The sequence below is a fragment of the Salvelinus alpinus genome, chromosome 27, assembly GCF_045679555.1.
Source record: "Salvelinus alpinus chromosome 27, SLU_Salpinus.1, whole genome shotgun sequence".
Classification (NCBI taxonomy): domain Eukaryota; kingdom Metazoa; phylum Chordata; class Actinopteri; order Salmoniformes; family Salmonidae; genus Salvelinus; species Salvelinus alpinus.
In genome coordinates this window covers 29980143-30000975 of record NC_092112.1, presented here as the reverse complement: position 1 = coordinate 30000975, position 20833 = coordinate 29980143, and the positions used below count along the sequence as shown (strand labels likewise).

The 20833-nt window shown below is 46.2% G+C and overlaps 1 long non-coding RNA gene across 1 annotated transcript; it reads left to right on the top strand.

The window, feature by feature from the left end:
- Positions 1 to 448: 448 nt before the first annotated feature.
- LOC139556365 (uncharacterized) lies at positions 449 to 16578 on the top strand. The gene is made up of 2 exons (XR_011671113.1): positions 449 to 757; positions 14593 to 16578. It is a non-coding gene; the product is annotated as an uncharacterized lncRNA (long non-coding RNA).
- The last annotated feature ends 4255 nt before the right edge of the window (positions 16579 to 20833 follow it).

The window sequence follows — 20833 nt, the reverse complement described above, 5'->3', positions numbered from 1 at the left end:
TCTCAGTGTCAGTGAAGGGCTTGGTGTGTTAAAAACCTCTTGAGGGCAGGGGGCAGCTTTTTCACTTTCGGGAAAAATAGCATGCCAAAATTCAACTCCCAGAATATAAAATATGCATATTATTAGTAGATTTGGATAGAAAACACTCTGAAGTTTCTAAAACTGTTTGAATCATGTCTGTGAGAATAACAGAACTTATGTAGCAGGCAAAACCCTGAGGACAAACCATTCAGAATTTTGTATTTTTTTGATGTCACTGTCTTTTCAATTAGTTTTTTTAGAGACACCAGATTTCTAATGGACTTGCTTGCAGTTCTTACCGCTTCCACTGGATGTCACCAGTCCTTGTAAATCGGTTGAGGTTATTCCTTTGTGTAGTGAAGAAGTAGGGCTATCGTAAATGAGGGTCACATGAAGTACATTTTTGGAGAGTCACGTTATGAAAAAAGTTGCGTCAGTTTGGTTTCTTTTTGTATTGAACACAGATCATCCCGTCTTCAAATTGATCGATTATTAACGTTTAAAAATACCTAAAGTTGTATGACAAAAGTAGTTTGAAATGTTTTGGTAAATTTACATGTAACTTTTGATATATTTTGTAGTGACTTGGCGAAAGTTGGAAGCTGTGTTTTTCTGGATGAAACGGTCCAAATAAATTGACATTTTGGATATATATCGACGGAATTAATCGAACAAAAGGACCATTTGTGATGTTTATGGGACATACTGGAGTGCCAACAAAATAATTTCGTCAAAGGTAAGGCATGATTTATATTTTATTTCTGCGTTTTGTGTCGTGCTTGCAGTGTTGAAATATGCTACACTGTTTGTTTACTGATGTGCTATCATCAGATAATAGCATCTTATGCTTTCGCCGAAAAGCTTTTTTGAAATCTGACATGTTGGCTGGATTCACAACGAGTGTAGCTTTAATTTGGTATCTTACATGTGTGATTTAATGAAAGTTTGATTTTTATATCATGTTATTTGAATATGGCGCGCTGTATTTTCCCTGGCTATTGGCCGGTGGGACGTTTGCGTCCAACAGTAAAAATACAGGCTATATACAGTAGCGAGGCTATATAAGTAGCGAGGCTACATACAGACACCGGTTAGTCAGGCTGATTGAGGTAGTATGTACATGTAGATATGGTTAAAGTGACTATGCATATATGATAAACAGAGAGTAGCAGCAGCGTAAAAAGAGGGGGGGGGGGGGCTGCAAACAATTCAAATAGTCCGGGTAGCCATTTGATTACCTGTTCAGGAGTCTTATGGCTTGGGGGTAAAATCTGTTGAGAAGCCTTTTTGTCCTAGACTTGACATTCCGGTACCGTTTGTCATGCGGTAGTAGAGAGAACAGTCTATGACTGGGGTGGTTGGGGTCTTTGACAATTTTTAGGGCCTTCCTCTGACACCGCCTGGTGTAGAGGTCCTGGATGGCAGGCAGCTTAGCCCCAGTGATATACTGGGCCATACGCACTACTTTTATTTTTATTTTTTTATTTTTTATTTAACCTTTATTTAACCAGGTAGGCAAATTGAGAACACGTTCTCATTTACAATTGCGACCTGGCCAAGATAAAGCAAAGCAGTTCGACACATACAACAACACATAGTTACACATGGAGTAAAACAAACATATAGTCAATGATACAGTGAAAAAAAAATAAGTCTATATACAATGTGAGCAAGTGAGGTGAGATAAGGGAGGTGAAGGCAAACAAATATATGTATAAATAAATAAAAATATAAAAAGGCCATGGTGGCGAAGTAAATACAACACAGCAAGTAAAATAAAACTAAAAACACTGGAATGGTTGGTTTGCAGTGGAAGAAAGCGCAAAGTAGAGACAGAAATAATGGGGTGCAAAGGAGCAAAATAAATAAATAAATACAGTAGGTAAAGAGGTAGTTGTTTGGGCTAAATTATAGATGGGCTATGTACAGGTGCAGTAATCTATGAGCTGCTCTGACAGCTGGTGCTTAAAGCTAGTGAGGGAGATAAGAGTTTCCAGTTTCAGAGATTTTTGTAGTTCGTTCCAGTCATTGGCAGCAGAGAACTGGAAGGAGAGGCGGCCAAAGGAAGAATTGGTTTTGGGGGTGACCAGAGAGATAAACCTGCTGGAGCGCGTGCTACAGGTAGGTGTTGCTATGGTGACCAGCGAGCTGAGATAAGGGGGGACTTTACCTAGCAGGGTCTTGTAGATGACCTGGAACCAGTGGGTTTGGCGACGAGTATGAAGCGAGGGCCAGCCAACGAGAGTGTACAGGTCGCAGTGGTGGGTAGTATATGGGGCTTTGGTGACAAAACGGATGGCACTGTGATAGACTGCATCCAATTTATTGAGTAGGGTTTTGGAGGCTATTTTGTAAATGACATCACCGAAGTCGAGGATTGGTAGGATGGTCAGTTTTACAAGGGTATGTTTGGCAGCATGAGTGAAGGATGCTTTGTTGCGGAATAGGAAGCCAATTCTAGATTTAACTTTGGATTGGAGATGTTTGATGTGAGTCTGGAAGGAGAGTTTACAGTCTAACCAGACACCTAGGTATTTGTAGTTGTCCACATATTCTAGGTCAGAGCCGTCCAGAGTAGTGATGTTGGACAGGCGGGCAGGTGCAGGCAGCGATCGGTTGAAGAGCATGCATTTAGTTTTACTTGTATTTAAGAGCAATTGGAGGCCACGGAAGGAGAGTTGTATGGCATTGAAGCTCGCCTGGAGGGTTGTTAACACAGTGTCAAAAGAAGGGCCAGAAGTATACAGAATAGTGTCGTCTGCGTAGAGGTGGATCAGAGAATCACCAGCAGCAAGAGCGACATCATTGATGTATACAGAGAAGAGAGTCGGTCCAAGAATTGAACCCTGTGGCACCCCCATGGAGACTGCCAGAGGCCCGGACAACAGACCCTCCGATTTGACACACTGAACTCAATCAGAGAAGTAGTTGGTGAACCAGGCGAGGCAATCATTAGAGAAACCAAGGCTGTCGAGTCTGCCGATGAGGATGTGGTGATTGACAGAGTCAAAAGCCTTGGCCAGGTCAATGAATACGGCTGCACAGTATTGTTTCCTATCGATGGCGGTTAAGATATCGTTTATGACCTTGAGCGTGGCTGAGGTGCACCCATGACCAGCTCTGAAACCAGATTGCATAGCGGAGAAGGTATGGTGGGATTCGAAATGGTCGGTAATCTGTTTGTTGACTTGGCTTTCGAAGACCTTAGAAAGGCAGGGTAAGATAGATATAGGTCTGTAGCTGTTAGGGTCAAGAGTGTCCCCCCCTTTGAAGAGGGGGATAACCGCAGCTGCTTTCCAATCTTTGGGAATCTCAGACGACACGAAAGAGAGGTTGAAAAGGCTAGTAATAGGGGTGGCAACAATTTCAGCAGATAGTTTTAGAAAGAAAGGGTCCAGATTATCTAGCCCGGCTGATTTGTAAGGGTCCAGATTTTGCAGCTCTTTTAGAACATCAGCTGACTGTATTTGGGAGAAAGAGAAATGGGGAAGGCTTGGGCGAGTAGCAGAGGGGAGGGCAGTGCTGTTGTCCGGGGTAGGGGTAGCCAGGTGGAAAGCATGGCCAGCCGTAGAAAAATGCTTATTGAAATTCTCAATTATAGTGGATTTGTCGGTGGTGACAGTGTTTCCTATCTTCAGAGCAGTTGGAAGCTGGGAGGAGGTGTTCTTATTCTCCATGGACTTTACAGTGTCCCAGAACTTTTTTGAATTTGTGTTGCAGGAAGCAAATTTCTGCTTGAAAAAGCTAGCCTTGGCTTTTCTAACTGCCTGTGTATACTGGTTTCTAGCTTCCCTGAAAAGTTGCATATCACGGGGGCTGTTCGATGCTAATGCAGAACGCCATAGGATGTTTTTCTGTTGGTTAAGGGCAGTCAGGTCAGGAGAGAACCAAGGGCTATATCTGTTCCTGGTTCTAAATTTCTTGAATGGGGCATGCTTATTCAAGATGGTGAGGAAGGCATTTTTAAAAAATGTCCAGGCATCCTCTACTGACGGGATGAGATCAATATCCTTCCAGGATACCTCGGCCAGGTCGATTAGAAAGGCCTGCTCGCTGAAGTGTTTCAGGGAGCGTTTGACAGTGATGAGTGGAGGTCGTTTGACCGCTGACCCATTACGGATGCAGGCAATGAGGCAGTGATCGCTGAGATCTTGGTTGAAAACAGCAGAGGTGTATTTGGAGGGCAAGTTTGTTAGGATGATATCTATGAGGGTACCCGTGTTTACGGAATTGGGGTGGTACCTGGTAGGTTCATTGATAATTTGTGTGAGATTGAGGGCATCAAGCTTAGATTGTAGGGTGGCTGGGGTGTTAAGCATGTTAAAATTTAGGTCGCCTAGCAGCACGAGCTCTGAAGATAGATGAGGGGCAATCAGTTCACATATAGTGTCCAGAGCACAGCTGGGGGCAGAGGGTGGTCTATAGCAGGCGGCAACGGTGAGAGACTTGTTTTTAGAGAGGTGGATTTTTAAAAGTAGAAGTTCAAATTGTTTGGGAACAGACCTGGATAGTAAAACAGAACTCTGCAGGCAATCTTTGCAATAGATTGCAACACCGCCCCCTTTGGCCGTTCTATCTTGTCTGAAAATCTTGTAGTTGGGGATGAAAATGTCAGAATTTTTGGTGGTCTTTCTAAGCCAGGATTCAGACACGGCTAAAACATCCGGGTTGGCAGAGTGTGCTAAAGCAGTGAACAAAACAAACTTAGGGAGGAGGCTTCTAATGTTAACATGCATGAAGCCAAGGCTATTACGGTTACAGAAGTCATCAAAAGAGAGCGCCTGGGGAATAGGAGTGGAGCTAGGTACTGCAGGGCCTGGATTCACCTCTACATCACCAGAGGAACAGAGGAGGAGTAGGATAAGGGTACGGCTAAAAGCTATGAGAATTGGTCATCTAGAACTTCTAGAGCAGAGACTAAAAGGAAGTTTCTGGGGGCGATAAAATAGCTTAAAGGAATAATGTACAGACAAAGGTATGGTAGGATGTGAATACAGTGGAGGTAAACCTAGGTATTGAGTGATGATGAGAGAGATATTGTCTCTAGAAACATCATTGAAACCAGGTGATGTCATCGCATATGTGGGTGGTGGAACTGTGAGGTTGGATATGGTATAGTGGTCAGGGCTAGAGGCTCTACAGTGAAATAAGCCAATAAACACTAACCAGAACAGCAATGGACAAGGCATATTTACATTAAGGAGAGGCATGCTTAATCGAGTGATCAATAAGGGTCCAGTGAGTAGAGGTTGGTTGGGGTCACGGCGATCCAGACAGCTGGCCGGGTAGATGGCTATCGGTAGCAAGATAGCATAGTATGGAAGTCTATTTGTAGATACCTCGTGCGTTTCCGTCGGTAGGTTAGTGGGGTTCCGTGTGGTAGAGGGGATCAATCCAAATTGGCAAAATAGATATAGTGACCCAAGAAAAAAAGAAAAAATAAATAATAATAATAATAATTGTCCGATATACTTATTCAGATAGCAGCCGATAAGACAGCTAACGGTTAGCGGGCCCCAGATGAGCGTTCAGGTAACGTCGGGACGGAGGTGCCAGTTGGATAACTCCCTCGGGCAGATAACGTCGGCAGTCAGTCGTGAAGGCCCGGTGGGGCTCCGTATCTGCAGCAACAACAAAACAACAAAAAAACGGGTCCGGATAGGTGGCTGTAGCCCAGGAATGGCTGATGGAACTACCCTCTGTAGTGCCTTGTAGCTACCTACCCTCACCACCTGGGGGCGGCTCATCAGGAAGTCCAGGATCCAGTTGCAGAGGGAGGTGTTAAGTCCCAGGATCCTTAGCTTAGTGATGAGCTTTGAAGGTACTATGGTGTTGAACGCTGAGCTGTAGTCAATGAATAGCATTCTCACATAAGTGTTCCTTTTGTCCAGATGGGAAAGGGCAGTGTGGAGTGCAATAGAGATTGCATCATCTGTGGATCTGTTTGGGCGGTATGCAAAATGGAGTGGGTCTAGGGTTTCTGGGATAATGGTGTTGATGTGGGCCATTGTCTCAATGACATTCAGAGGCTGCGCTACAACCTTCTACAGCCGAGAAGACTAAAAATGTACTTTGCTTGGGAAGTAATGTGTGATTCTGTCACTATTAATTGACGTTCAACATTTCAAGCATTGCAAGCCAGGTAGCCTGAGAAATAAATTAAAATTGATTATTTAGGCTATATTATTATTATTTCAAGGCTATAGCCTGCCATTTAAGATGCTATTATATTCCCATGCCCTAGTTATAGTCAACACAAATCTGCTTTGTAACAACCATATCATGTAATAAAATAGAATAAATTAGAAAATGATAGTGTCACGTTCCTGACCTGTTTTCTGTTGTTTTTGTATGTGTTTAGTTGGTCAGGGCGTGAGTTGGGGTGGGCATTCTATGTTATGTGTTTCTATGTTGGGTTTAAGGTGTTGCCTGATATGGTTCTCAATTAGAGGCAGGTGTTTGACGTTTCCTCTGATTGAGAACCATATTAAGGTAGGCTGTTCTCACTGTTTGTTTGTGGGTGATTGTTCCTGTGTCAGTGTTGGTGCTACACGGGACTGTGACGGTTAGTTTGTTTTGTCCTTTTGTATAGTGTCTTGTTTTGTTTGATTAAATTCATTATGTCTAATTACCACGCTGCACATTGGTCCTCTGATCCTTCTCGCCTCTCCTCGTCTGAGGAGGAGGACGACGTAGACTGCCGTTACAGAATCACCCACCACCAAAGGATCAAGCAGCGGGGCAATGGGCAGCAGCGACAGCAGCAGCGGTACCAGGAGGAATGGTCATGGGAGCAAATATTGAACGGAGAAGGACCCTGGGCTAAGGTTGGAGAGAATCGTCGCTCTCGAGAGGAGATGGAGGCAGCGAAAGCCCAGGATCGGTGGTATGAGGAGGCAGCACGGAAGCGTGGCTGGAAGCCTGTGAAGAAACCCAAAACATTTATTGGGGGGGGGCTAAAGGGTAGTGTGGCGAAGGCAGGTAGGAAACCTGCGCCCACTTCCCATGCTTACCGTGGAGAGCGGGAGTACGGGCAGACACCGTGTTATGCGGAAGAGCGCACGGTGTCTCCTGTACGTGTGCATAGCCCGGTGCGGGTTATTCCACCTCCCCGCACTGGGCGGGCTAGATTGAGCATTGAGCCAAGTGCCATGAAGCCGGCTCTACATATCTGGCCTCCAGTACGTCTCCTCAGGCCGGTGTACATGGCACCAGCCTTACGCATGGTGTCCCTGGTTCGCCAACACAGCCCAGTGCGGGTTATTCCACCTCCCCGCACTGGACGGGCTACGGGGAGCATTCAACCAGGTAAGGTTGGGCAGGCTCGGTGCTCAAGGGAGCCAGTACGCCTGCACGGTCCGGTATATCCGGCGCCACCTTCCCGCCCCAGCCCAGTACCACCAGTGCCTACACCACGCACCAGGCTTCCTGTGCGTCACCAGAGCCCTGTTCCTCCTCCACGCACTCTCCCTGTGGTGCGTGTCTCCAGCCCAGTACCTCCAGTTCCGGTACCACGCACCAAGCCTCCTGTGCGTCTCCAGAGCCCTGTACGCACTGTTCCTTCTCCCCGCACTCGCCCTGAGGTGCGTGCCCTCAGCCCGGTACCACCAGTGCCGGTACCACGCACCAGGCCTATAGTGCGCTTTGAGAAATCAGTGTGCCCTGTTCCTGCTCCCCGCACTAGCCTGGAGGTGCGTGTCTCCAGTCCGGTACCACCAGTTCCGGCACCACGCACCAGGCCTACTGTGCGCCTCAGCAGGTCAGAGTCTGCCGTCTGCCCAGCGCCGCCTGCACTGCTCGTCTGCCCAGCACCGTCTGAGCTGCCTGCCTGCCCAGCGCCGTCTGAGCCATCCGTCTGCCCAGCGCCGTCTGAGCGGCCTGCCTGCCCAGCGCCGTCTGAGCGGCCTGCCTGCCCAGCGCCGTCTGAGCTGCCTGCCTGCCCAGCGCCGCCTGAGCTGCCTGCCTGCCCAGCGCCGTCTGAGCTGCCTGCCTGCCCAGCGCCGTCTGAGCTGCCTGCCTGCCCAGCGCCGTCTGAGCTGCCTGCATGCCCAGCGCCGTCTGAGCTGCCTGCCTGCCCAGCGCCTTCTGAGCTGCCTGCCTGCCCAGCGCCGTCTGAGCTGCCTGCCTGCCCAGCGCCGTCTGAGCTGCCTGCATGCCCAGCGCCATCTGAGCCATCCTTCTGCCCAACGCCGCCTGCCCAGCGCCGTCTGAGCCATCCGTCTGCCCAGCGCCATCTGAGCCATCCGTCTGCCCAGCGCCATCTGAGCCATCCGTCTGCCCAGCGCCATCTGAGCCATCCGTCTGCCCAGCACCATCTGAGCCATCCGTCTGCCCAGCGCCATTAGAACCGCCGTCTGTCCCGAGCCGTTCGTCAGTCAGGAGCTGCCAGAGCCGCCAGCCAGTCAGAAGCTGCCAGAGCCGCCAGCCAGTCAGGAGCTGCCAGAGCCGCCAGCCAGTCAGGAGCTGCCAGAGCCGCCAGCCAGTCAGGAGCTGCCAGAGCCGCCAGCCAGTCAGGAGCTGCCAGAGCCGCCTTCCAGTCATGAGCTGCCTTCCAGTCATGAGCTGCCCTCCAGTCATGAGCTGCCCTCCAGTCATGAGCTGCCCTCCAGTCATGAGCTGCCCTCCAGTCATGAGCTGCCCTCCAGTCATGAGCTGCCCTCCAGTCATGAGCTGCCCTCCAGTCATGAGCTGCCCTCCAGTCATGAGCTGCCATTCAGTCCAGAGCTGCCTCTCTGTCCAGAGCTGCCTCTCTGTCCGGAGCTGTCCTTCAGTCCGGAGTTGCCCCTCTGTCCTGAGCTACCTCTCTGTCCTGAGCTACCCCTCTGTCCTGAGCTACCCCTCTGTCCTGAGCTACCCCTCTGTCCTGAGCTACCCCTCTGTCCTGAGCTACCTCTCTGTCCTGAGCTACCTCTCTGTCCTGAGTTGTCTATATTTAGGAGGGGCCTTGGTGAAGGTTCCTGGACCATGGTCGGGGGCGAGGGTCGCCACTCAAGGGACGCTAAGGAGGGGGACAAAGACAATGGTGGAGTGGTGTCCTGCGCCGGAGCCGCCACCGCGGACAGATGCCCACCCAGACCCTCCCCTTGAGTTTTAGGGGTGCGCCCGGAGTTCGCACCTTCTGTTGTTTTTGTATGTGTTTAGTTGGTCAGGGCGTGAGTTGGGGTGGGCATTCTATGTTATGTGTTTCTATGTTGGGTTTAAGGTGTTGTCTGATATGGTTCTCAATTAGAGGCAGGTGTTTGACGTTTCCTCTGATTGAGAACCATATTAAGGTAGGCTGTTCTCACTGTTTGTTTGTGGGTGATTGTTCCTGTGTCAGTGTTGGTGCTACACGGGACTGTGACGGTTAGTTTGTTTTGTCATTTTGTATAGTGTTTTGTTTGATTAAATTCATTATGTCTAATTACCACGCTGCACATTGGTCCTCTGATCCTTCTCGCCTCTCCTCGTCTGAGGAGGAGGACGACGTAGACTGCCGTTACAGATAGTTTCCCAAATGAACAAAAAGTTATAATTGCATGCAGGCCTACCTGATTATATGTGGCTGCTGTGTTAAAAAACAAATGACTTTTTCTCGAATTCATTGATGATCAGATGATCAGTTGTAACTGGTTCTGTTGCGCTAAATTTGTACAGTTGACAGACAACTTTAGCACTGTTCCAGGTTATGCAGCATTCGCTCATTCGTGGTCATGCTCTGTTGCGAAATTAAAAAAGATTCCACTTGCCTCCAGTCATGTAAAATTACGTAGAATTGCATGAAATGCGTTTATAAAATAAATAAATAAATCTCAGGGGGCTAATAAGATAATAGATTCATACACTGCTTTATTATAATGGAGATCTTTTCACAACAACCCTTGTCTGCGAATCACAACCTTCTGAATGCTTCTAAAAAAAACTGTTTCTAGAACCGCTTAACTAAGGCTCTGGTCTCTCCTATGAGTGAGGGTAAATGGTAGGCATGTTCTCTGCTATCCACTTATACAGTTGAAGTCTGAGGCCTCACCTCCTGGTTACACTAGGAGCCCAGCTTCAGACGCAATCGTTAGGCAAGGGTAATTTCAGTGTAGGAAAGGGTGAAACAGCGTCTGTGCCACCAGTAAGTACAGATAGTAACGTTAGTATAAATCCCCTCGCACTGTCCCCGCAGCCGGACAATTTTCTCATGGCTTCTGGAGGGAAATGCTGTTGGAATGCTCAACCGGTGTCGCTCATTCAGCCGACAGAAACTTTCAACCGGTTTTCCCCATTGAGTAGCGAGTCGGAGTCTGAGGCCGAGTCTTCTCTTGTCTCTACTCCTCCCGTTACGGGGTCTGAGACGCCGAAGGCTCCCACCATTAGCTCTGACAAATTGAAAACCCTAGTCATTGGCGACTCCATTACCCGCAGTATTAGACTTAAAACGAATCACCCAGCGATCATACACTGTTTACCAGGGGGCAGGGCTACCGACGTTAAGGCTAATCTGAAGATGGTGCTGGCTAAAGCTAAAACTGGCGAGTGTAGAGAGTATAGAGATATTGTTATCCACGTCGGCACCAACGATGTTAGGATGAAACAGTCAGAGGTCACCAAGCGCAACATAGCTTCAGCCTGTAAATCAGCTAGAAAGATGTGTCGGCATCGAGTAATTGTCTCTGGCCCTCTCCCAGTTAGGGGGAGTGACGAGCTCTACAGCAGAGTCTCACAACTCAATCGCTGGTTGAAAACTGTTTTCTGCCCCTCCCAAAAGATAGAATTTGTAGATAATTGGCCCTCTTTCTGGGACTCACCCACAAACAGGACCAAGCCTGACCTGCTGAAGAGTGACGGACTCCATCCTAGCTGGAGGGGTGCTCTCATCTTATCTACAAACATAGATAGGGCTCTAACTCCACTAGCTCCACAATGAAATAGGGTGCAGGCCAGGCAGCAGGCTGTTAGCCAACCTGCCAGCTTAGTGGAGTCTGCCAATAGCACAGTCAGTGTAGTCAGCTCAGCCATCCCCATTGAGACTGTGTCTGTGCCTCGACCTAGGTTGGGCAAAACTAAACATGGCGGTGTTCGCCTTAGCAATCTCATTAGGATAAAGACCTCCTCCATTCCTGCCATTATTGAAAGAGATCGTGATACCTCACATCTCAAAATAGGGTTACTTAATGTTAGATCCCTCACTTCAAAGGCAGTTATAGTCAATGAACTAATCACTGATCATAATCTTGATGTGATTGGCCTGACTGAAACATGGCTTAAGCCTGATGAATTTACTGTGTTAAATGAGGCCTCACCTCCTGGTTACACTAGTGACCATATCCCCCGTGCATCCCGCAAAGGCGGAGGTGTTGCTAACATTTACGATAGCAAATTTCAATTTACAAAAAAAAAATGACGTTTTCGTCTTTTGAGCTTCTAGTCATGAAATCTATGCAGCCTACTCAATCACTTTTTATAGCCACTGTTTATAGGCCTCCTGGGCCATATACAGCGTTCCTCTCTGAGTTCCCTGAATTCCTATCAGACCTTGTAGTCATAGCAGATCATATTCTAATTTTTGGTGATTTTAATATTCATATGGAGAAGTCCACAGACCCACTCCAAAAGTATTTCGGAGCCATCATCGACTCAGTGGGTTTTGTCCAACATGTCTCTGGACCTACTCACTGCCACAGTCATACTCTGGACTTAGTTTTGTCCCATGGAATAAATGTTGTAGATCTTAATGTTTTTCCTCATAATCCTGGACTGTCGGACCACCATTTTATTACGTTTGCAATCGCAACAAATAATCTGCTCAGACCCCAACCAAGGAGCATCAAAAGTCGTGCTATAAATTCTCAGACAACACAAAAATTCCTTGATGCCCTTCCAGACTCCTTCTGCCTACCCAAGGACGTCAGAGGACAAAAATCAGTTAACCACCTAACTGAGGAACTCAATTTAACCTTGCGCAATACCCTAGATGCAGTTGCACCCCTAAAAACGAAAAACATTTGTCATAAGAAACTAGCTCCCTGGTATACAGAAAATACCCGAGCTTTGAAGCAAGCTTCCAGAAAATTGGAACGGAAATGGCGCCACACCAAACTGGAAGTCTTCCGACTAGCTTGGAAAGACAGTACCGTGCAGTACCGAAGAGCCCTCACTGCTGCTCGATCATCCTACTTTTCCAACTTAATTGAGGAAAATAAGAACAATCCAAAATTTCTTTTTGATACTGTTGCAAAGCTAACTAAAAAGCAGCATTCCCCAAGAGAGGATGGCTTTCACTTCAGCAGTAATAAATTCATGAACTTCTTTGAGGAAAAGATCATGATCATTAGAAAGCAAATTATGGACTCCTCTTTAAATCTGCGTATTCCTCCAAAGCTCAATTGTCCTGAGTCTGCACAACTCTACCAGGACCTAGGATCAAGGGAGACACTCAAGTGTTTTAGTACTATATCTCTTGACACAATGATGAAAATAATCATGGCCTCTAAACCTTCTAGCTGCATACTGGATCCTATTCCTACTAAACTACTGAAAGAGCTGCTTCCTGTGCTTGGCCCTCATATGTTGAACATAATAAACGGCTCTCTATCCACCGGATGTGTACCAAACTCACTAAAAGTGGCAGTAATAAAGCCTCTCTTGAAAAAGCCAAACCTTGACCCGGAAAATATAAAAAACTATCGGCCTATATCGAATCTTCCATTCCTCTCAAAAATTTTAGAAAAAGCTGTTGCGCAGCAACTCACTGCCTTCCTGAAGACAAACAATGTATACGAAATGCTTCAGTCTGGTTTTAGACCCCATCATAGCACTGAGACTGCACTTGTGAAGGTGGTAAATGACCTTTTAATGGCGTCAGACCGAGGCTCTGCATCTGTCCTCGTGCTACTAGACCTTAGTGCTGCCTTTGACACCATCGATCACCACATTCTTTTGGAGAGACTGGAAACCCAAATTGGTCTACACGGACAAGTTCTGGCCTGGTTTAGATCTTACCTGTCGGAAAGATATCAGTTTGTCTCTGTGAATGGTTTGTCCTCTGACAAATCAACTGTACATTTCGGTGTTCCTCAAGGTTCCGTTTTAGGACCACTATTGTTTTCACTATATATTTTACCTCTTGGGGATGTTATTCGAAAACATAATGTTAACTTTCACTGCTATGCGGATGACACACAGCTGTACATTTCAATGAAACATGGTGAAGCCTCAAAATTGCCCTCGCTAGAAGCCTGTGTTTCAGACATAAGGAAGTGGATGGCTGCAAACTTTCTACTTTTAAACTCGGACAAAACAGAGATGCTTGTTCTAGGTCCCAAGAAACAAAGAGATCTTCTGTTAAATCTGACAATTAATCTTGATGGTTGTAAAGTCGTCTCAAATAAAACTGTGAAGGACCTCGGCGTTACTCTTGACCCTGATTTCTCTTTTGACGAACATATCAAGACTGTTTCAAGGACAGCATTTTTCCATCTACGTAACATTGCAAAAATCAGAAATTTTCTGTCCAAAAATGATGCAGAAAAATTAATCCATGCATTTGTTACTTCTAGGTTAGACTACTGCAATGCTCTACTTTCCGGCTACCCGGATAAAGCACTAAATAAACTTCAGTTAGTGCTAAATACGGCTGCTAGAATCCTGACTAGAACCAAGAAATTTGATCATATTACTCCAGTGCTAGCCTCCCTACACTGGCTTCCTGTTAAGGCAAGGGCTGATTTCAAGGTTTTACTGTTAACCTATAAAGCGTTACATGGGCTTGCTCCTACCTATCTTTCCGAGTTGGTCCTGCCGTACATACCTACACGTACGCTACGGTCACAAGACGCAGGCCTCCTAATTGTCCCTAGAATTTCTAAGCAAACAGCGGGAGGCAGGGCTTTCTCCTATAGATCTCCATTTTTATGGAATAGTCTGCCTACCCATGTGAGAGACGCAGACTCGGTCTCAACCTTTAAGTCTTTACTGAAGACTTATCTCTTCAGTAGGTCATATGATTGAGTGTAGTCTGGCCCAGGAGTGTGAAGGTGAACGGAAAGGCTCTGGAGCAACGAACCGCCCTTGCTGTCTCTGCCTGGCCGGTTCCCCTCTCTCCACTGGGATTCTCTGCCCCTAACCCTATTACAGGGGCTGAGTCACTGGCTTACTGGTGCTCTTTCATGCCGTCCCTAGGAGGGGTGCGTCACTTGAGTGGGTTGAGTTACTGACGTGATCTTCCTGTCTGGGTTGGCGCCCCCCCTTGGTTTGTGCTGTGGTGGAGATCTTTGTGGGCTATACTCGGCCTTGTCTCAGGATTGTAAGTTGGTGGTTGAAGATATCCCTCTAGTGGTGTGGGGGCTGTGCTTTGGCAGAGTGGGTGGGGTTATATCCTTCCTGTTTGGCCCTGTCCGGGGGTATCATCGGATGGGGCCACAGTGTCTCCTGACCCCTCCTGTCTCAGCCTCCAGTATTTATGCTGCAGTAGTTTATGTGTCGGGGGGCTAGGGTCAGTTGGTTATACCTGGAGTACTTCTCCTATCTTATCCAGTGTCCTGTGTGAATTTAAGTATGCTCTCTCTAATTCTCTCGTTCTCTCTTTCTTTCTCTCTCTCGGAGAACCTGAGCCCTAGGACCATACGTCACGGCAAACCGGGCATGATGACTCCTTGCTGTCCCCAGTCCACCTGGCCTTGCTGCTATTCCAGTTTCAGCTGTTCTGCCTGCGGTTATGGAACCGCCACCTGTCCCGGACCTGCTATTTTCAACTCTTGATGATCGGCTATGAAAAGCCAACTGAAAATTATTCATGATTATTATTTGACCATGCTTGTCACTTATGAACATTTTGAACATCTTGGCATAGTTCTGTTATAATCTCCACCCAGCACAGCCAGAAGAGGACTGGCCACCCCTCATAGCCTGGTTCCTCTCTAGGTTTCTTCCTAGGTTTTGGCCTTTCTAGGGAGTTTTTCCTAGCCACCGTGCTTCTACACCTGCATTGCTTGCTGTTTGGGGTTTTAGGCTGGGTGTCTGTACAGCACTTCGAGATATTAGCTGATGTACGAAGGGCTATATAAAATAAAAAATAAACTTGATGATTTACACTAGTGACCATATCCCCCGCACATCCCGCAAAGTGGAGGTGTTGCTAACATGTATGATAGCAAATTTAAATTTACAAAAAAAAAAAACGTTTTCGTCTTTTGAGCTTCTAGTCATGAAATCTATGCAGCCTACTCAATCACTTTTTATAGATACTATTTACAGGCCTCCTGGGCCGTATACAGCGTTCCTCACTGAGTTCCCTGAATTCCTATCGGACCTTGTAGTCATAGCAGATAATATTCTAATTTTTGGTGACTTTAATATTCACATGGAAATGTCCACAGACCCACTCCAAAAGGCTTTCGGAGCCATCATCGACTCAGTGGGTTTTGTCCAACATGTCTCCGGACCTACTCACTGCCACAGTCATACTCTGGACCTAGTTTTGTCCCGTCAAATAAATGTTGTGGATCTTAAAGTTTTTCCTCATAATCCTGGACTATCGGACCACCATTTTATTACGTTTGCAATCGCAACAAATAATCTGCTCAGACCCCAACCAAGGATCATCAAAAGTCGTGCTATAAATTCTCGAACAACCCAAAGATTCCTAGATGCCCTTCCAGACTCCCTCCGCCTACCCAAGGACGTCAGAGAACAAAAATCAGTTCACCACCTAACTGAGGAACTCAATTTAACCTTGCGTAATACCCTAGATGCAGTCGCACCCATAAAAACCAAAAACATTTGTCATAAGAAACTAGCTCCCTGGTATACAGAAAATACCCGAGCTCTGAAGCAAGCTTCCAGAAAATTGGAACGGAAATGGCGCCATACCAAACTGGAAGTCTTTGGACTAGCTTGGAAAGACGGTACCACGCACTGCTGCTTGATCATCCTATTTTTCGAACTTAATTGAGGAAAATAAGAACAATCCAAAATGTATTTTTGATACTGTCGCAAAGCTAACTAAAAAGCAGCATTCTCCAAGAGGATGGCTTTCACTTCAGCAGTGATAAATTCCTGATCTTCTTTGAGGAAAAGATCATGATCATTAGAAAGCAAATTACATACTCTTTAAATCTGTGTATTCCTCCAAAGCTCAGTTGTCCTGAGTCTGCACAACTCTGCCAGGACCTAGGATCAAGGGAGACACTTGTCACGCCCTGGCCTTAGTATTCTTTGTTTCCTTTATTATTTTAGTTAGGTCAGGGTGTGACATGGGGAATGTATGTGTTTTTGTATTGTGTAGGGTGGTTGTATGGTTTAGGGGGTTAAGTAGAGTAGATGGGTTTGTGTTTAGTGTAGGTGTCTAGCTGTGTCTATGGTTGCCTGAATGGTTCTCAATCAGAGACAGATGTCATTACTTGTCTCTGATTGGGAGCCATATTTAAGACAGCCATAGGCACTAGGTTAATGTGGGTAATTGTCTATGTTGTACGTTTGTAGCTTGTGTGTGCACTTACGTCTATAGCTTCACGATCGTTTGTTTCAGTTGGTTAAAGTGTTCGTTGTGTGTTTTTCCTTTCTCTAAAATAAAAGAGAATGTATTTTGCACACGCTGCGCCTTGGTCCACTCTCTCTCAGCAAGACGATCCTGACAACACTCAAGTGTTTTAGTATTATATCTCTTGACACAATGATGAAAAACAGGGAATTTTTACGAGGATTAGATGTCAGGAATTGTAAAAAACTGAATTTAAATATATTTGGCTAAAGTGTATGTAAACTTCCGACTTCAAGGGGAGGGTCACTTTTTTTTCAATCATTCAGTTAGGGTTGGGTAAAAATATATTTTACTGAAGGGAGGGCCATCCATTTTCATTTAAGAGAGGTCAGATTTTCTCCTGGTGTCCCTCATTATAAATAACGTGCAGTCCCTTGCCGCTGCAAGTACTGATACTCCTCCTCAGTTGTAAGCCTACTGTAGTTTTGCATTGAGCCATCCACACCAAGTAAATATCCTCACAAGTAATCTACTGGCAGCCAATTCCTCATGTCATCCTCCCAATTACTTACAATGAACAAAAATATAAATGCATGTAAAGTGTTGGTCCCATGTTTCATAACCTGAAATAAAAGACCCCAGAAATGTTCCATATGCACAAAAAAGCTTATTTATCTGAAAATGTTGTGTGATTTTGTTTAAATCCATCCACCTGACATGTGGCATGTCAAGAAGCTGAATCCTTACACAGATACACCTTGTGCTGGGAACAATAAAAGATATGCAATTTTGTCACACAACACAATGCCACAGATGTCACAAGTTTTGAGGGAGTATGCAATTGGCCTGCTGACTGCAGGACTGTCCACCAGTGCTGTTGCCAGAGAATTGAATGTTCAATGATCCAAAGTAATTTTAGAGAATTTGGCAGTACGTCCAACCTGCCTCACAACCGCAGACCACGTGTAACCAAACCAGCCCAGGATCTCCACATCCGGCTTCTTCACCTGCGGGATCGTCTGAGACCAGCCACCGGGACAGCTGATGAAACTGTGGGTTTGCAGAACTGAAGAATTTCTGTGCAAACCGTCAGAAACCGTCCCAGGGAAGCTCATCTGCATGCTCGTCATCCTCACGGGGTCTTGACCTGACTGCAGTTCGGCGTCGTAACCGACTTGGCCACTGGCACGCTGGAGAAGTGTGAATCCCAGTTTCAACCGTACCAGGCAGACGGCAGACGTATGGTGTTGGTGTTATGTAGGTGTTGTGTAGGTGATGTTTGCGGATGTCAACAGAGTGTCCTATGGTGGCAGTGGGGTTATGGTATGGGCAGGCATAAGCTACAGACAATGAACACAATTGCATTTTATTGATGGCAATTTGAATGCACAGAGATACCGTACACAAGATCCTGAGGCCCATTGTCGTGCCATTCATCTGCCGCCATAACCTCATGTTTCAGCATGATAATGCACGGCCCCATATTGCAAGGATCTGTACACAATTCCTGGAAGCTGAAAAAGTCCCAGTTATTCCATGGCCTGCACACTCACCAGACATTTCACACATTGAGCATGTTTGAGATGCTCTGGATCAAAGGTGTATGACAGCGTGTTCCAGTTCGCACCAATATCCAGCAACTTCACACAAACATTGAAGAGGAGTGGAACAACATTCCACAGACCACAATCAACAGCATATCTGTATTCCCAGTCATGTGAAATCCATAGATTAGGGGCTACTGAATTTATTTCAATTGACTGATTTCCTTATGTGAACTGTAACTCAGTAAAATATTTGAAATTGTTGCATGTTGTGTTTATATTTTTGTTCAGTGTACTTTGCAAAGTTTGCTAGGATGTGAGATGTATTTCCCATTTCCAAAATTATGTTTTGAGATAAGTAACATGTTATGTGTTTTCTAGTTAGCCTCAATGCTAGCTAGTGTATCAGGCAGATTAAACCGGATGACACGCATTAAAACGATGTAAGTGTTCACCATTAATGCGAAACCAATAAATATATTTACTCATGAAAATAATATTTTTCTAATTATCTTTCTCAAAAATGTTTGTATATTATCCCATACAATAATCTGAACTCTTAATTCTTTGTTTGTAATTATTATTATTATCATAAATATATATATATATACACTGCTCAAAAAAATAAAGGGAACACTTAAACAACACAATGTAACTCCAAGTCAATCACACTTCTGTGAAATCAAACTGTCCACTTAGGAAGCAACACTGATTGACAATAAATTTCACATGCTGTTGTGCAAATGGAATAGACAAAAGGTGGAAATTATAGGCAATTAGCAAGACACCCCCAAAAAAGGAGTGATTCTGCAGGTGGTGACCACAGACCACTTCTCAGTTCCTATGCTTCCTGGCTGATGTTTTGGTCACTTTTGAATGCTGGCGGTGCTTTCACTCTAGTGGTAGCATGAGACGGAGTCTACAACCCACACAAGTGGCTCAGGTAGTGCAGTTCATCCAGGATGGCACATCAATGCGAGCTGTGGCAAAAAGGTTTGCTGTGTCTGTCAGCGTAGTGTCCAGAGCATGGAGGCGCTACCAGGAGACAGGCCAGTACATCAGGAGACGTGGAGGAGGCCGTAGGAGGGCAACAACCCAGCAGCAGGACCGCTACCTCCGCCTTTGTGCAAGGAGGTGCACTGCCAGCGCCCTGCAAAATGACCTCCAGCAGGCCACAAATGTGCATGTGTCAGCATATGGTCTCACAAGGGGTCTGAGGATCTCATCTCGGTACCTAATGGCAGTCAGGCTACCTCTGGCGAGCACATGGAGGGCTGTGCGGCCCCACAAAGAAATGCCACCCCACACCATGACTGACCCATCGCCAAACCGGTCATGCTGGAGGATGTTGCAGGCAGCAGAACGTTCTCCACGGCGTCTCCAGACTCTGTCACGTCTGTCACATGTGCTCATGTGCTCAGTGTGAACCTGCTTTCATCTGTGAAGAGCACAGGGCGCCAGTGGCGAATTTGCCAATCTTGGTGTTCTCTGGCAAATGCCAAACGTCCTGCACGGTGTTGGGCTGTAAGCACAACCCCCACCTGTGGACGTTGGGCCCTCATACCACCCTCATGGAGTCTGTTTCTGACCGTTTGAGCAGACACATGCACATTTGTGGCCTGCTGGAGGTCATTTTGCAGGGCGCTGGCAGTGCACCTCCTTGCACAAAGGCGGAGGTAGCGGTCCTGCTGCTGGGTTGTTGCCCTCCTACGGCCTCCTCCACGTCTCCTGATGTACTGGCCTGTCTCCTGGTAGCGCCTCCATGCTCTGGACACTACGCTGACAGACACAGCAAACCTTTTTGCCACAGCTCGCATTGATGTGCCATCCTGGATGAACTGCACTACCTGAGCCACTTGTGTGGGTTGTAGACTCCGTCTCATGCTACCACTAGAGTGAAAGCACCGCCAGCATTCAAAAGTGACCAAAACATCAGCCAGGAAGCATAGGAACTGAGAAGTGGTCTGTGGTCACCACCTGCAGAATCACTCCTTTTTTGGGGGTGTCTTGCTAATTGCCTATAATTTCCACCTTTTGTCTATTCCATTTGCACAACAGCATGTGAAATGTATTGTCAATCAGTGTTGCTTCCTAAGTGGACAGTTTGATTTCACAGAAGTGTGATTGACTTGGAGTTACATTGTGTTGTTTAAGTGTTCCCTTTATTTTTTTGAGCAGTGTATATTCGCGACCCCACTGCAGTTCCCCCGCGTCCCACTAAGGGTTGCGACCCCGACGTTGAATACCACTGATCCAGAGTCTGATTTTACAGTACTGAATAAGAGGACCTGACTTGATGTAGCATTTCACACAGAATAACTATATCTGACCTTGAAAAATACATGAGGTGTACGGGAGGAAACTTCAGCCTTTCAAAGCACAACCTTCTGATCGGTGAGAATCTCTCTTCTCACAGGGAAATGCCATTTGCTTAATAACATGGTTAGATAATAGATGAACAGTGGTTCATTAGCCTTCCCATTCTGCCTCAGTGTGAGAGGAGTAAGAACAACCCTTCTAATGTAATAAAGACTATCTTATTCCATTGAATGTGTCTCATCACCTCAGGAGAGCATAACACTCCCTTTGAAGTAGCTCGCTATTCAGCAGTGTGACTTTATTCACAAAGGCTCATTGCATCAAGGAGATGCACAATCAATTAATTGTATATTTCATTTGAGTCTCTCAATGAGCACAGCAGTGTTGATTATTCTCTCATATTTTCTACAGTATGTGAGACTTCCGAGATAGCAGCTCCTCCTATTTAGGCTGTTGTTGGGCTGCTCTGTTTCCTCGCTGTTCGTGTCAGAGTGACCTTTCA